Below are 17,963 nucleotides of genomic sequence, written 5' to 3'. Positions count from 1 at the left end.
CTGAGATGCTGTTTGGCCAGCTGTGTTCATCTAGCTTCACACTTTCTTATCGTGGATTCTCCAGCATCTGCAGTTCCCATTATCTCTGATCACAATTTCCATATGTTGCGAGCATCAAGTGATGAGGATTGCAATCTCCAAGACCACACAGCATCCTGGCTTGAGTCTATATCATTGTCCATTCATTGACACTTCTTCAAAATCCTGAACATCTGCATGAAACATATGTTAGTGTCCCGGGGTTTCACCATCATATTCTGAACGGAAATTAGACAGAGGCAATAAATGCTGGTCTTGCCAACAAAAGTCATCTCACCAGAACAAATAAAAGTAATCTGTACTATTAAAGACATATATTCAACCCAATCTGTTTATTAAAGCGGTTTTATTGAGATTTTAACTTTGTTCTATGTCTCTGATCTTTCTGAAAATCCATGAGGCTTTCTTGAGTATTTTCAGAGTGTCGTTTCAAAATCGTATTTGGAAGTTATACCCATCATTCTGAAAGGGACAGCCTTCGTGGCCAGCTGCCCCTAACCCTCGCCCCACACCTCGATCCCAGGCCGCACATCTGCTAATGTGGTAGACTGCATCTGATGTTCCCATTGTGGCTCCGCTACATCGGAGAAACCAAGCGGAGGCTTGGGGACAACTTTGCAGATCACCCATGCTCGGTTCGCACTAAACAACTCCCCCTCCCATTCTGCAAATGACATGTCCATCCTGGGCCTCCTGCAGTGCCACAACGATGCCACCTGAAGGTTGCAGGAACAGCAACTCATATTCCGCTTGGGAACCCTGCAGCCCAATGGTATCAATGTGGATTTCACAAGCTTCAAAATCTCCCCTCCCCCACTGCACCCCAAAACCAGCCCAGCTCGTCCCCGCCTCCCTAACCTGTTCTTCCTCTCACCTGCCCCCTCCTTCTACCTCAAGCCACACCTCTATCTCATACCAACAAACCTCATCCCGACCCCTTGACCAGTTCGTCCTTCCCGGACTGACCTATCCCCTACCTACCTCCCCAACTACACTCACCTTTACTGGCTCCATCCCTGCCTCTTTGACCTGCCTGCCTCCTCTCCACCTATCTTCTCCTCCGCAGCAGCAGCTACGCACTGATGATGGCTTCTCGACTGGAGACGAAACGTTTGTAATTCATTTGCCAAACTCGGGGAACAAACCAACAGCCAACTATCTTCTCCTCTATCCATCTTCGGTCCGCCTCCCCCTCTCTCCCTATTTATTCCAGAACCCTCTCCCCATCCCCCTTTTCTGAAGGATGGTCTAGGCCCGAAACACCAGCTTTTGTGCCCCTGAGATGCTGCTTGTCCTGCTGTGTCCATCCAGCTCCACAGCTTGTTATCTCACACTCTCCAGCTTCCGCAGTTCCCATTGTCTCCCCCTGGTTGGTGGAAGAATAACCCCGCCCACCCGCTGCGCGAATGACGTGAACAAAAACAAAGCCCCGCGGGTCCGGCAGCTTCTGTGACGGAGTAAACACAGTTGACGTTTCGGGTCTGGTGATCCTTGCTCAGAACAGAGTTTACGTTTCCGGTCTGGTAACCCCTACTTAGAACTGGGCCCTGCCCTTGTCCTCTGATTGGTTGGAGGAGAAGCATTTCCGCTGCCTTTTCTGTCCAGCCTCTTGCTTGCTATTGGTCGTTCGATATCAAACCGGCGTATTCAGCTATGGAGCATGCGCACAGCTCATTGTGATTGTGAGCATGCGTACTGGGAGGGATATCCGGAATGAAATGGTTCTCCATGAGAGCCACAAGCGGTGAGGACAGGTTAAAGGGGAGGGCAGCTTCGGTGCTGTATTCCAGCAAGAGGGCTGCGTGATTGCTCAGTTTAGGTCTCAGGTCTCAAACAGGGGTCTTCCGGTGCCGCTTTTAGTTTGCAGAGAGCCTCAGGCTTCCTCCCTGAAACAGGCCTAGACTGTCCTGTGAGAGGGAAGGTCCTGTCAGCTTTTACCCTGTCAAGCCACTTCAGAATGTGATTACAGCAATGAGAGGTGTTCTCAGTAAAGCAGAACTCCAATGTGCACTCACTGGTTAGAGGTCTTTCCACTGTGTCCTGTGTCAGCACCCTCACTGAGTTTTTAAATAATGTTTGGCTTGAATCTGAGAGTTGAACGGCGACGTCTGGGCTGTGAGCAGCAGTTGTGCTCCAAAAAAATACAAAATCAATTATTGGTTTCTGAGGCCAGGCCTGGAAGTTAATTGCAGGTTGTTTCTTATTTGAAAACTGTGTAGACGCTTTTGGCCATTAATAAGGTCAGCATCTGAGAACTGGTGCCAGCAAGTCTGGGAGACAATGTGGTCAAACAGAAGGACTTCAAAACTGGGCCAAATTCACATCTTTGATGCTGAGCTGGCTGCTGGTGTGATAGAGGCTCAGAGAAAGACCACATAGTGGAGGGAGAGAGCTGAACAGGGTCGGGCTGTGTGGTTTGGATATTGGGGTTATTCTTTGCCCATCACCCGACCACAAAATCCAGCCAGTTGTTTCTCTCATTGTCCCTCTTCCCCCACTTTCCCCACTTCTGTACCTCCAGCCCCTATCCCACCCCTTGCTTCCCCCAGTATCAGCAAACTTCCAAAGATATTTCTGACATACTATGTTACTTTTCTCAGAACATTCAACAACTTGAAAACTGGATTGAAAATGAGAGACAGAGCAGCCACTGCAGAAGCTTCCAAAATCACTCTGCACTTTCTTGAACTGCTGCAATCCACGTGGTGATGTAGCTCCCATGTTGCAAATTGGTAAGGAGTTGTAGGATTTTCATCCAGTGGTGATAAGGTTGTGCTGTTTTTTGTGTCAGTTGTTGTCATTTTGTTCTTATGTTCCACCTTCAACAGAATAGAAACATAGAAAATAGGAGCAGGCGCAGGCCATTGTAGCTTTCGATCCTTCTCCGCTAGTCACTTTGATCATGGCTGATCATTCTACTCAGCTTCTTCCCAGTTTAGAGCCAGACCCTTTGATCCCTTAAGCCCCGACAACTATACATATCATCTTATTCTTGTTAACATCCAGTGTTCGCCCTTGACTGCTTTCTGTGGCAGCAAATTTCACAGGGTCACCAGTCTCTGTATTTTTTTTAAAATTTCCTCATTTCAATTCTTAACAGCCGAGTCCATGCCCCTAAGCTCCGACTCCCTGGTCATTGACAACATCCTTCCTGTATTTACCTAGAATTTTATTGGTTTCTGTGAAATCTTTCCTCGTTCTTCTAAACTCCAGTGAATTTCATCCTAACCAATCCATCCTATTCTTATATGTCAGTCTTGCCATCCCAGGAATCAGTCTGATCAACTGTTGCGAATAGCCTCCATAGCCAGAAGTTCCTTCATCAGATAAAAATTCCAAATTTACACATACCATCCCAGGTGTGGTCTCACTAAGATCCTGTAGAATTTCAGTAAGACATCCCTGCTCCTGTACTCAAACGCTCTAACTCTGCAGGTCAAAATACCATTTGCCTTCTTCACCCCCTGCTACACCTGCATGCTTACTGTCAGTGACTTGTGTTTTCCTAGTTCTGTAATCCAACTGGATAATCTCGAACTGAGACGCATTTCTCATTTAAATAACTAATTGATTGTATGAATACCTGGGATCCACCACTGACCACCGTACAACACTGGTTACTGACTGGCACACAAGAAATGACTGTTTATTCTGACTGTTTCTGTGTGCGAAACAGTTCTGTATCCCTGTGAATACTCAATCTCCCATGCTTTAAATTTACGTGCTTATCTCTTCTGTGGGACCTTTTGAACACTTTCACAAAGCCCACGTAAGCTATGTCCACTGCCTTTTCAACTCTAAATGTTGCACTCTTGAAACATTCCAGCAGATTTGTCCAGCATGATTTCCCTTTCATAAATCCATACTGACTTTAATTCTGTCACTGTTTTCCAGTGTTAAGTTTAAGGTTTATAGTTCTCAGGCTTCTCCCACATCCCTTCTAAACCAAAGGATTAATATCAGCCACTCTCCAGTCATCTGGCACCCACCAAATATTTACAGCTGATAAAAATTCCTGCAATTTCTTCCCTTACTTCCCACAATGTCCTGGAACACACTCGATCAGGTCCTGATGATTTATCCACCTTTGTATTTTCGAAGATATTTAGCACTTTGTCTCCTGTAATGTGAACTATTTTCAAAATATCAAAAATTATTTGAGTTCTCTAGCCTCCTTCGTTACAACTTGTCCATGCCGACCAGGCTTCCCAAACTGAACGAGTCCCACTTGCTTGTGTTGAGTCCATATCCCTCTCAATCTTTCCTGTTCATGCAGCTGTCCAAATGTCTTTTAAATATTGGAAGTGTACCTGCATCTGCCACTTCCTTTGGCAGTTCATTCCACATAGAAACAACCCTCTGTTTGAAACAGCTCCTCATGGCTGCCCTTCAAATCTTTCTCCTCTTCCGTTAAAAATTACGCTGTTGTTTAGACTCCCCGATCCAAGGGAGAAGACCCTTGCTGTTCACATTATACCCCTCACGATTTTATAAACCTCTCAAGTCAATGCTCAACCTCCTATTTTCCAGTGAAGTCCCAGTCTCTCCTCATAACTCATACCCTCCAGTACTGGTAACCTATAGACTGTAAGTGTAGCATGAAGCCACCAGGAGTAGAAAGTTAATCCAGCCACGAGAAGCATCACCTAACCTCCATCTCTTTGGCCCTTCGTCAAATAGTATGGCAATAAGCACTGTCCAGATTCAGGCATGAACAGGGAACATTTCAGCTTGCTTTCTGCAGCCCCCGAGTCTTGAAATTCCCCTCCCAAATGAAAAGGGATCTTCCATTCACCTTATCTGTACTCTTCATGATTTTATATACATATAAATCACCCCTCCATTCTTAGACTGCAGTGGAAAAATGCCTCAACCGATCAAGCCTCTCCTTGTGATTCTCAGCCTCCATTCCTGGCAACTTCCTGCTAAGTCTTTGCTGAATCCTCCCCAGGTTGATGATATCCTTCGAAGAACAGGAGATCTGAAGTGGACACATTACTCCAGAAGAGGCCTCACTGATGTTCTGCACAATTTCAACATAACGTCCCACCTCCTATACTCTAAAGGCCTGAGCAGTGAAGGCAAGTAGGCTAAACTCCGACCTAACCACCCTTTCTACATGTGACGCCAACCTCACAGAATTCAGGGCCTGAACCTTGAGGTCTCTCTTTTCGACAACACTAACCCCAAGGCCCTACATTTAATTGTACAAATACTGATCTTGTTTGTTTTACCAAAATGAAATACCTCGCCTTTATCCAAATTAAACACCACCTGCCATTCCTCAGCCTCTTAACCCTATAAATCAAGATCTCTTTGTAATCTTGGACATCCTCACATCCTTCTTAAATCTGCCCCCTCTCACTTTAAATCTGTACACTCTTTTCCATTCCCCATCCCTGGGAAAAAGACGCCGTGCATTCTTCCTGTCTAAGCCCCTCATGATTTTATCCACCTCAGTAAGGTCACCGCTCGTTCTCTTACATTCCAAGGAATAAAGCCCAATTCTGGACAACCTCTCCTCAGAACTCAGGCCTACTATTCCTAGCAACATCCTTGTAACTCTTCTTTGCACGTTTTCCAGTTTAACTGTGCCTTTCCTGTAACAGGGTGACCAAAACTGTACACCACACTGCAGGTGTGGCCTCACCAATGACTTGTATATCTTTAACATAACGTCCCAACTCTTAAATCAACCGAAGAAGGCCAGCATGCTAAATGCTTTCTTCACCACCCTGTCTACCTGTGATGCTGCTTTCCACCAACTATGCGCTTGTGCTTCTTGGTCTCTCTGCTCCACAATATTCCTCAGAACCTTACCATTCACTGTATAACTCCTACCTTGGCTGAACTTTCCAAAGGCCAACACCTCACGCTTAGCTGTATTGAATTTAATTTGGCAATCCTCAGCCCACTTCCCCATCTGATCACAATCCCCCTGTAATTTTTGATACCTCAGCGATACCTCTTAAGTTTGCAGATGATACAAAATTACTAATCGTGCCATATACATTCACATCCAGATTATTTATGTAAGGGACAAATAACAAAGGTCCCAGTATCGGCCCCCGTGGCACACCATTAGCCACAGGCCTCCAGTCCGAGAACCAACATTCAGCCATCACGCTATGCTTCCTACCGTCGACCCAATTTCGAATCCCATAAGCTAGCTGTCCTGGATCCCACACAACCGAACCTTCATGACCAGGCTGCTGTATGGGACCTTGTTAAAGGCCTTACTAAAGTCCATATAGACAGCATTCGCTGCCCTAATCTCATCAATTCTCTTGCTTACCTCCTCAAAAAACTTGAATAGATTGTCAGACATGATTCCTGTGCACAAAATCATGCTGACAATCCCTCATCGTATCTTGAATATCCCAGCTTTGGTTGATCGACTCCCTAAATATCGTCTTCAATACCTTGTCTACCACTGGTTCACTGGCCTGTAGTTCCCTGGCTGGTCTTTGCTACCTTTCTTAACCAATGGGACAACATTAGCCAACCTCCAGTCTTCTGGAATTTCAGTAGTGAGAAAAGATGAAGGGAAAAATCTCTGCAAGGGCCTCTGCAGTTTCTTCCCCTGCCTCCCACAGTGTCCAAAGATGGACTTCATCAGGTCCAGTGGAATTAACAACCTTAATGTGCTTTAAGGTTGCAAATGCCACCTTGATGGTCCGAAACATCCCCACTTGCTTCCCTTGTTTCCTTAGCATCCATGATTCTCTGCTTAGTAAACACTGAGGAGAAATACTCGTTAAAAATCTCCCCCATCTCCGTGAGCTGTTTTCAAACCAAAATATTTCGACCCCTGACTTGTCCCCCCTCCATTTCTTTCTCAACAGTAAAACTTGATGCAATATATTCCTTTCAAATCTCTCTCCTCTCCAGATGCTCAACACAGAGTTGATCTCTTTCATCTTTATGGAGCCCTGCTTGCTCTCTCGGTGCTCTCTTGCTCTTAGTGCACTTGCAGAAACTCTTGGAATTATTCTTAAGCTTATCAACCAAGGCAGTTTCATGTTGCCTTTTTGCCATCCTGATCTCCTGTTTAAGAATGCCCCTAACACTGTTTACACTTTCAAGACATTTATTTGAGCCGAGTTTTTATTTATATCTACTAATTTATTTTTTTTTATTCTTGACTAAAACCTGAGTATCTTTTTTCACCCATTGTTCTCTAATCGTACCAGCCTTACCTTTCACTCTTACGGGGACATAATGACTCTGAATTGTCACATTTTTGAAAGCCCCCCCACACTTATCAGACATCCTTATCCCTGCCGTCTACTCATGTCAACGTTTGAAAGTTATCAAAACAGAAGCTGCTGGAAAAGCTTAGCAGGACTGGCAGCATATTTGAAGGACAAATCAGAGTTAATGTTGTGGGTCTGTTAATCCTTCCTCAGAAGTGTTGAAAGTTCTTTTCTTACAGCATTAAAATTTGCCTTACTCCAGTTAAAGCTTTTTCTTTTTCTGGAAGGCATATCCTGTTCCATAATTGTTTTAAAACTGACAGTAATTCTGTCACAAGACTCAAAGTTTCCCTGTACTGTCACTTCAGTCACTTGCTACGCCTTATTTTTTTTTTCCATAGGAGCATCGATTTATTGATAAAGAAAAAATTCTTGAACACATTTCAGAAAATACTCCCCATCTAAACCTTTAACACTATGGCAGTCCCATTAAATGTTTGGAAACTGAAAATCACCGATTATGACCTTGTTATTCTTACACATATCTGAGATCCCTCTGCATATTTGTTCCTCAGTTTCCCTCTGACTATTAGGAAGCCTATGGTACAATCCCATCAGATGATTGTTCCTTTCTTATTTCTTATTTCTTATTTCTAATTTCAGCATATGTTTTCATGGGATGATTTTTCAGAAACATCTCTTCTAGTGATAGCAGCAATGTTTTCCTTATTTAAAAAAAATTCCTGCAATTGGCCCATATTCGCTCCAAACCATTCAAATTCATGTACTTACCTGAATGTTTTTCAAACATCGTAACCACCCACATCCTTCACTTCCTCTGGCAGTTCATTCCACACACTGAGCACTCTATATAAAACAAAAAGATGCCCGTCATGTCTTTTTTAAAATCTTTCTCCTCTCATTTTAAAAATATGCCCCTGGTTTTGAAATCCCCCACCTGAGGGATAAAACCTTTGCTATTCCTTATCTGTGTCTCATTATTTTATTAACCTACATAAGGTCATCCCTCAACCTCTTACCTTCCCGTGAAAGAAGTTCCCACCAATCCAGCGTATTTTTATAACTCAACGCCTCCATTCTCGGCAATATCCTGGTAAGTGTTTTTCCAAACCCACTCCAGTTTAGCAATATTCTTCCCAGAACAGGACAACCAGAGCAGCACACAGTTCTCCAGAAGAGGACTCTCCATCATCACTTCCCAGCTCCTGTACTCAGGCCTGAGCAATGAAGATAAGTGTGCTAAATGCCTTCCACATACCGTGTCTACCTGTGATGCAAATTTCAAATAATTATGTGCCTGAAACCCTCGGTTTTTTCTGATCTGCAACACTACCCAGAGCCCAACCATTAATTGTGTCAGTCCTGCCTTTTGAAGTATTGCGTTGTGGTAAAACAAACATTTATCCAAACAAAATTCAATCTGCCATTCCTCAGCCCATTGCCCCAATTGATCAAGATCTCTCTGAAACCCAGAAAGCTACGAGGCCATCTCCCTTACTTTGACAACAAATAATAATCAGTGAAATGATGTTCTCCTTCATTTGTACAAGGAAGGGGTCAGACCAAATCTCGAATACCATATGCAGGTTTTGGTCTTCTGTTGTTTTATTCAAAGTGGCTCAGAGGAGGTTTACTAGATTGAAACCTGGAATCAGTGGGTTGTCTGAGGAAGATGGATTGGGCAGGAAAGAGGGAAAAGGGTTTGTCAGGAGCTGCTGATTAAAACAGGAAGCTGACGTGAGCCAGGATATAGGGTGTATTGTATTTTATAAGGTGAATTTATTCAAACTTGTGCCGCATGCATGCGGAAGAGGTCTATAAGCCTAGCTCGGAGACACTCTTCCATTTCCAGCTACTCGGAAACGGCATATTAAGGCATTTTCACGTCAGAATGGTTGCATGTAACATTGATATAAAATAAATTTCAATGTCAGTTACTTACTACAAAACAGGATGCCGTTCAGTTTCTGTCAACGTTCTGAGTCCTCGAATTTCAACAGGACTGCCACTTCCATACTATCTTCAGAGCTTCTCTACCCCACCGTCAGCTCACAGCTGGGTGAGTAATACTTACATGACTATCAGAAGCTATACAGATAGTTTCAGAGCCCTAAGTAACTGTTGATGTTTCGCTGTTATGGACCTGCAGTTAAACTGTCTGAGAGATGTTAATGTGAAATCATCTCATTCATTTACATACTTCTATAAATTAAAGTCTTTTGTCTTCATTTGATTCCTACGCAGAGGCTTTAATTTATAGAAGTAAACTCTTATCTACCGACACATCGGTATGCAGACACTGCCCTGAAACTTCCTGCCCAGCTCGGAATTCAGTGTAATGCTTTTGTAACTCCTTATCTTCTCACACATCGGTATGCAGACACTGTCTTAAGCTTCCTGACTAAATTAAAACTAGAATCAAACTGTTTCAAATAGGGTTCGGTGGGGAAATTTTGTAAAGGTGTGAAACCTCTGAAGCATGTAACTTCTGTCACTGGCAAAGGGGCCAGGGCACTGATTTGGTTCTAGCAAGACAAACTGGCCACTTGAAATCTCAATCTGTCCCAGTCAACAACTCGAAATTGCCTCCTGCCATTAGCAGCCACTTTACTAGCAATCGATACTGTATCCTGGTCTTTTATGTTGTTGATGTAATAATTGTTTGGTATCCTGATTTTGTCTGTTGTAGTAATCGTTTTCTGTATCATGTCATTGTAAGTTGTGAAATCGTTTTATGTATCATGTCTTTTGTAAGTATAAAAAGCGGGGACTGTCCGCTGCTCGGGGAAAATTACTTGCGAGACTCCGCACTCTGAGTACAGTGATTCTCCACAGCTTGTGCTTGCTTGGTAATAAAGGGATTTGTGTTTTTTAAACAGGTCAGTGTCTTGTTGTTATTGCAGCAAGTCCGTGAGGGTCTCCAAAAACGAACTTGACATTTGGCGCAAGAGCAGGGTTCCAACATGTACAGCAGTCTCACCTGGAGGGCTGAATAAGTGATCGTTCGAGTGTCAGTGGAGTCAGACAGATGGGCCCGCAAGGTACGATTCACCTTGGTCTCTCTTACTAACCTGCCATCTGTGCGACCCCCTCATCCCTGCGTGTCTCTGTACTGACGGAACCCGGGATAACTCATGGCCTTGAACACTGCTAAATCCTGATGCCTGGAGGTTCGAGTCCCCTGGTGGCCGGGGTTGGAGTCCCCAGGTCAGATAACGGGTAATTTTATAAATCCAGGAGGATAGATTTCACCCGGTGACCGGGGGGTGAAATCCTGTGTCGGGCAATAGGGAAAAGGTAGGGCGTTTCTTGTAAGACCTAGGTACAGTGTAGTTACCGTGTCTGTCTGTTTCCACCACCCTGCGTTCGACCGGTTGTTAAGAGGGGAAATCCCCCACGCGAAGGTCAGGACCCTGAAGTGGGTGTTGAGACTAAGTGCACTGCGGTAGTATACAGGGATAGTAAAAAGTGAAAGCGCTAATAAAAAAAAAGCAAAGGAAAAAATGGGACAAACACTGGATAAATGAGGTGTTGGCACTCCTTTACATCGATTATGCTGGGATAATCCCGAAAATGAAGTACAGTACAGACGCCTGTCAGCATGCTTAAACAAAAGATTGGGAAATGAGAATTGGCCATTGGGGAGAACGCGGGATATCGATCTATGCACTAAAGCAGGAGAGGCACTGGAAAGGGTTAATGTCATTCCAGAGAAAGAGAGCTGAGGAGCTGACTGAAAAATCAAAACTGGCCAGTTGGGTGGATAATGCACGTAGCAGAGGGATCAGTGCCTGTGATAACGAGGGGAAACCAAAAACTTGGGAAGTTTTAAAACTGCAGTGTGAGGATCATGAGATGATGAAAGGGAAAGAGTTAACCAAGAAAGACAGGAGAGAGAACAACGAGACAAGGAATGGGGGCTAGAGCGGCAGGCCGCATTGACAGAAAACAAAAAAAAATCGAAGGTACCTCCTAACGTATCTGGCATGCCGATGTTCCAAATTAATGACATGGATGAGCAAGACCGAGGAGGACTGGGGAAGGCATCCCTGTGCCTCATCGGGACTGCTTCCCCCTCCAGAACCCTACCCGTCCTTGGCCAATCTACATCTGCAGGCAGCCCAACACCGCCATCAGTCCCAGCAACCGCCACCGTACGCTGCCCAAACTAAACCTCCCATAGAATCTCCAAGCGCTTCAGTAGGCAGCCCACATGAATCCCCTGGCAAGCCCACGGCTTGTACAGACCCAAACCTCCTGTCATACCAGATCTAAAACAAAACAGGGAAACAGGAAACAGGGCGCAGGCCAGACGGTCAGTGAGCAAAAGGAGGGACGACAGGATCCTTTTAAAACCCATGAGAAGCCCAGGAAGACATAAGTCCTGGGTGCAGCCTCCTTGACCCTCTAACGACTGTTTACTGTTTCCTGGGGATTCCACAAGTAGCGAAGAATATGATCGTCCCAACTCACATGCAGAGGATAGTGAATGTGAGGACAGAGTTTGGAAGAGATCCTCGAATAGCCCTCGCCTAAAGAAGGACCCCTGTCAGAAAATAAACCCGGCAATTCCCTAATCTCAGACTCTCACCCGAGCCCAGAACAAGGGGGTCAAAATGCAATGCAAATCGATGCGCCTTCGAAGCCACAAAAGATGTGTTTAATTATGTCAAGGGCTCCTGATCGAGCCTGTGCTGCATCTATGCTGCGCTCTCCAGCCCGAGGGGTCAGTCCCAGGAACTTGACCTCCCTCAACCCTATCTGTGCCGCCTTCGGGTTTACCTTCAACTCGCTGTTGCGCAGGAAATGTAGCAACTCCCTCAGTAGGGGGCCATGTTCCTCACTCTTGTCTGTGAACAACAGGATGTCATCCACGTACTGTACAAGCCTGTGTGGCTCACTGAAATCTTTTAAACAGTCTGCCATACACTGGTGGAGAATGCTGGGGCTATAATGGAAACCCTGTGGCAGACAGCTCCACGTGTACTGTTGTCCTGTAAAAGTAAATGCAAATTTGCACTGGTCCTGCCGAACCGGGATAGACCAGAAACCATTCGAGATATCCAGCACTGTGAAATTCCACCCCACCCCGTCGCTTTAAGGCAGGAGAGCGCCTTTCCATCAATGGCACACGCCACTGTTTTGAAACTCACGCCCATTTCTCCAGGTAATGGATACCTCTTGAAACTTGCAGTTTCTCCCATAGCTATGGCTCCGCTGGGTCCGAGGGCCCACCTGCAACATTAATTCTTTTTTTCCCAAGAATTTCTGATTTTTGTGTCTGGTAAATTTTTGGGGTTTTTTTTAGCATGTATAAATCCAACTCTAGCTTGAAAATTTTTGAACGAACTTTAGTTTCCTTCCCCTCCTGCCACACTCTAAGTTCAGGACACCATTGTAATGTTAGTGCCCACACTGCCTCCCTGGTTCAGTTTGGTAAATGGGATATGGTGACACTGTGCAAATGAGACATGACACGGGGCAGAGATTCCTCCTGTGTGCTCACCCTGTTGCCCTTCCTCCTGACTGATAGCAATCGTCATGCGGAGTGGGTATTGAAACTGCCCTACCCCGTGTGGTACTACATCACTTACACACGCACAGACATCATACCGAAACTGACAGGTTTACAATAGCCCTTTAAACTTGAATTATAACGACCAGTTGCCTCCTACTCCACTCATCTGGACACTGTATCTCAGGGATTACCCCCTTGTTCCCAGGTTCTCCCTGCGATTTGTTCCTTATCTCTTCCTGCTCCAGTATTAACCCAGCCACATTTCTGAGCGAACCCCCACATGACTGCCTGCTGAGAAACCAATTTCTAACCTCTCCCTGCCCGGCCCTTACTGATGCCCCACTTCCTTCTCCGGATCCGGTGTGGATTTTTAACGTCCTCAGGTACACCCACCCAGGATTCCCTGTCTGTTGAAAACCTCCAGGCATTCCTCCTCCCTAAACAATTTCACACTTAAATCTAAACAATTGGCTATTCTCAAATGCGCTGCCCATGTCTCTGTTGATTCAGTAGTTACTCGGGGCAGCGCTTGGGCTGCTCTGGCTGCTAAACAGGCTGCTGCAGACCAAATTTTTATGATACCCTCTATGAACAAGCAGGCGGTAAATCGCACGCCTTCAGACAAGACGGGCATGCCAGATATGGTCACTGTTCGGCACTTACAGGGGGACGCCCCTGCTTCTGAAAAGAATATTTGGAAGACGCATGGATGTTTTCATTCTGCGTCCTCAGGCCTTTGGGTTACACCAATCGGCCAAGTGTGCGTACCTGATACTTTATTACCTATGCTTGGTGACTGTGTGCTTCTGACACCCACATTGACAAGGAGGGAATGAGTGGTATTATGCTACGTACCTGGTGGCAACCCTGAATGACTGAGGCAGCCCAGTCTCGTATAGCATCTTGTCCCACATGCCAGCAAAACAATGTGGGTCAGGGGGTGAGACGCTCACCAGGAAAAGCACCCTTGCCAGGTGGGCCGTTTGAATGCATTCAGCTAGATTTTATTGAACTGCCACGCGTAAACTGTTACGAATATTGTCTTGTCATCGTAGATGTATTCAGTAGGTGGATAGAGGCTTTCCCAAAGACAAACAACAAAGCCTCAACACTAGTAAAACTGTTATTAACTGAAATAGTACCAAGGTTTGGAGTACCGCGACAAATTAGTTCGGAAGACGGCTCTCACGTTGTGGGGAAAATTAATAAGGAACTGTGTGGTACATTACACATCCAACAACGATTCCACTGTGCCTACCACCCTCGGGCAGCAGGGATAGTAGAGAGAGCTAATGCAACACTTAAAACCAAACTAACCAAGTTGACATCCGAAACCGGCCTTAATTGGTTAAAGGTTTTGCCACGAGCCTTGTATCACATGCGAATAACACCCCACTCTACTACTGGGCTCTCAGCAGCGGAAATAGTCTATGACTGACCCAGCAGAACAACATGGGATGCCAATACCAGCCCACCCAGCAAAACAGACCTAAATGTGATGGGAGAAGAAATGCGAAGACACTTCTGACAACTAACATCATCTTGAAAGTTTCTCCATTTGCCGGTGAAGTGCGCCTTCGGACCACCTCCGCAGACACCGGAACAAGGCCTCGAGATTCAGGATCGATCATCATGGCCGCAGATTGGAGATTTTGTACTTGTCCGGGACTGGGGTCGCCCCAAGGTGGAAAGGACCGTACCAAGTGTTTCTTCAGACTCCGACAGCTCTTAAAGTTAAAGGACAGAATCGCTGGATCCACTTAAGTGACTCTAAATGATGGATTTCCTCATCGGCATGCAGTTAACCATTGGACTGAGTATTAGTCTGACCATGCATGGCCAGCAGGACAATTTTGTTTTATAAAACACACATACGGCTGCACGGGAATCGGACAGCATGTTACCCGTTGGCACGATCTGTAGAAGCATTATTTGTGGCAACATCTGCCTGGAACCCTAGTCAGCTTTATGAAATAGAGTATTCCGGTAAGCCTTGCTGAAGGGAGAGGGGATGTTGGACACAGGTGTGCAGGGTACATGTGTGAAACTGGTAGTTAGTGGTCTCTCTGGTTGTGTGGACACTCGACCTGGGCATGGGAAGGAAGGGGCTAGCTGTACAAATCCCAACAGCTATCTGTTTTGCTTTAATGGAACTGGAACTTGTTGCGTGCCTGCTCTCGTTACTCATCACCCCCAAAATACTTCCTGGCCCCATCGGTGCATAAAGAGAAATTGCACCACTATAGGAGAATTGTTGAATTGCCCCTGCTTAGAATCTAAGCCCATATCTGTGACCCCGGGCATACAGTAGAGTTGTGGGGATTGCAATGGCACTCATGTAGAAACAGACTATGGGTCATTTCCATTTAACTCCGCAAGTTTCCATCCACGTAAGGATCAGTCCTCCTGGCACAGCTATCAAGAAATACGTGAGTCTGTTTGCCTTCTTAACGAGACCTTCACTGCTACCACTCCAACTCTGCCAGTGCTGTTTGCTGTTGGGACCATTGAGCCCCTCACTGTCCCTTGTCCCCAACAAGTACAAATTCAATGGCGAATTGTCACACGATTCCTGAGCTGGGAGTTTTGCGCTGCATGGCAGAATCCAGTTGTGTTGGGCTCTTCCTTAGGATATGGTTTCCTGGGAACTGTCGGCTTGGGATGCTCTCCTGGGGTGGTGGCCACAAAGGAAAATTCGAAATTACCTTGAATGTTGACTCACCGCCTTGGGAAACAGCACAATGACGGCATTGGAGGCAGTCAACCAAGAATTAGCCGAACTTTGGCTCTATGATCAGCAAACCCAATATGCAGTGGACTATCAGCTGGCTCAGCAAGGAGGTGTATGCACTATTATTGGGGAAAAGTGCATTACCTACGTCACCAACGAGTCCTATAACATTACCCAGGCTATCCAAGCCATACAGGGGCAGTTGGAACAGTACAGTGAGGGAGTCCAGCCTGGACAGGGTTTGTTGGGATGGCTTCTGGGTGGTTCTTGGGGTTCATTATTTGCTGCATGGGTCAGTTGTTCTAGTGGTTGACATAGCTGCCTGCTGTACATTTATGGCATGCATGAGCCCTTGCTGCAGATTTGTGTTTGACAGGTTAGCAGCTCTCCTCTCGGCCCTGTTATAAGTTATCATGAAATGATAGAAGGAGGGAATGAGCTGTTAATGTGATAACATCTCATTGATTTCTATACTTCTATAAATTAAAGTCTTTGTATAGGAATCAAATGCAGATAAGAGACTTTAATCTATAGAAGTAAACTCTTATCTACCGAAACATAGGTATGCATGCACTGCCCTGAAGCTTCCTGCCCAGCTAGGAATTCAGTGTAAAGCTTTTGTAACTCCTTTTCTTCTCACACATCGGTATGCAGACACTGTCTTAAGCTTCCTGACTGAATTAAAATTAGAACCAAACTGTTTCAAATAGGGTTAGGTGGGGAAAATTGGTAAAGGTATGAAACCTCTGAAGCATGTAACTCCTGTCGCTGGCAAAGGGGCCAGGGCACTGATTTGGTTCTAGCCAGACACACTGGCAACTTGAAATCAGAATCTGTCCCGGACAGCAACTCGAAATCGCCTCTTGCCATTAGCAGCTACTTCACAAGCAATCGCTACTGTATCCTGGTCTTTTATGTTGTTGGTGTAATAATTGCTTGGTATCCTGTTTTTGTCTGTTTGTAGTAATTGTTTTATGTATCGTGTCATGGTAAATTGTGAAATCGTTTTCTGTATCATGTCTTTTGTAAAGTATAAAAAGCGGGGACTGTCCGCTGCTCGGGGAGAATTGCTTGCGAGACTCTGCACTCTGTGCTGGGTAACTACAGTGATTCTCCACAGCTTGTACTTGCTTGGTAACAAAGGGATTTGTGTTTTTTTCTAAACAGGTCACTGTCTTGTTATTGCAGCAAGTCTGTGAGGGTCTCCGAAAACAAAATTGACATGTGACACAGAAATAAGAGGAGGCCATTCAGCCTTTCGAGACTCTTACAGAGCAACAAGAAGCCACTCAGCCTCTTGAGCCTGTTACACATGAACAGGAAGAGTTCGTTAGACCTCCCAAACCTGCCACAGTGTAATAGGCCATTGAGCATCTTGAGCCTTTTACAGGTGAACCTGAGGTGGCCATTCAGCCTCTCGAATCCAAGGATGATTGATGAACAAGATTTACTGTGTTACAGAGATAGCAGGAGCTGCCGATGGTGGAGATCTGAGATAAGGTGTCGAGCTGGATGAACACAGCAGGCCAAGCAGCATCAGAGGAGCCTGCTGTGTTCATCTCGCCTCACACCGTGTTATCTAAGATTTAGTCTGTGTTCGGATGATAGAAATTATTGAATGAGGTTTTCTTCTGTGGCGTTGTAACTGGGAGTGGAATCAGAGCATTTGACTCCTTTTGGCTAAATCTTACATTAATATGGTGGTGTCATTTTCATTGTGTTTGACGGAGGGTTTCTCTCTGCGAGGCCAGGCTGGTTTTCTGGTGCTATCTTATTGACCTCCCTTCATGATATACCTACCTCACACCATGACATCCATTTCAGTCAATGCCAGCCCCATTCTCCCACCCATCACGGCTGAAGCTACTTCCTATTGCCGGGTGCTGCTGGATATTCAATTATCCCTGGCACAGGTGCCATCTTTAAAATGCCAATGGGTACATGGTTGAGCTTTCTCATTTCAGTGCTGCCAGACTCAGTTTGCTGCAGCCTGGCTGGGCAGGGGCAATGGAAAAAAAAAATGCAATGGAAAGCTCGCTGCCGTGGAAAGGCTGCCAATATCATCAAAGACCAATTGCACCCCGGTGATGATCTTCAACAACCTCTTCCATCAGGCAGTAGATAATGAAGCCTGAACACGCGCACGCACGTGTAGGCTCAGGAGCAGCTTTATCCTGACCATCGTTGGACTGATGAATGTATTTTTTCATCTCAAATGATGCTGTTCTTGCAAATGTTGGTCTTGCCAAATACACACCGGTGCATTGCAACCTGTCTGCCTCTGTCTAAGTCTATTTGATCTGTCCATCCTTTGCTTTCTGTGATCTGCCTGTGAGATAAACCCAAGTTTCTCCAACCTCTCCTCGTAGATAATGCCCTCTATACCAGGAAACATCCTGGTAAATCTTTTTCTCTACTCTTTCCAAAGCCACCACACCCTTCTGGTAGTGTGGCAACC

At 45.4% G+C, this 17,963-nt stretch overlaps 1 protein-coding gene across 4 annotated transcripts in view; it reads left to right on the top strand.

Annotated features, from left to right (window-relative positions):
* The first annotated feature begins 1,672 nt into the window (after positions 1–1,672).
* The window catches only part of LOC132208758 (complement C5-like), a 47,579-nt gene continuing 31,288 nt past the window's right edge, over positions 1,673–17,963 (top strand). The window contains exons 1-3 of one of the 4 annotated variants that reach the window (XR_009444898.1): positions 1,673–1,783; positions 2,640–2,771; positions 10,136–10,297. The gene's annotated coding sequence lies outside the window, so the exon portion shown is untranslated. Of the gene's footprint in view, positions 1,784–2,639; positions 2,772–4,990; positions 5,665–8,898; positions 9,316–10,135; positions 10,298–13,829; positions 15,443–17,963 lie in introns of those variants that run through there. The other 3 variants (XR_009444899.1, XR_009444896.1, XR_009444897.1) reach the window with 3 other exon arrangements.

Source organism: Stegostoma tigrinum, unplaced genomic scaffold (genome assembly GCF_030684315.1).
Source record: "Stegostoma tigrinum isolate sSteTig4 unplaced genomic scaffold, sSteTig4.hap1 scaffold_53, whole genome shotgun sequence".
NCBI classification, from domain to species: Eukaryota; Metazoa; Chordata; class Chondrichthyes; order Orectolobiformes; family Stegostomatidae; genus Stegostoma; species Stegostoma tigrinum.
Note: the sequence above shows the minus strand (reverse complement) of the source record. Positions and strands in the feature narration are given on the sequence as shown.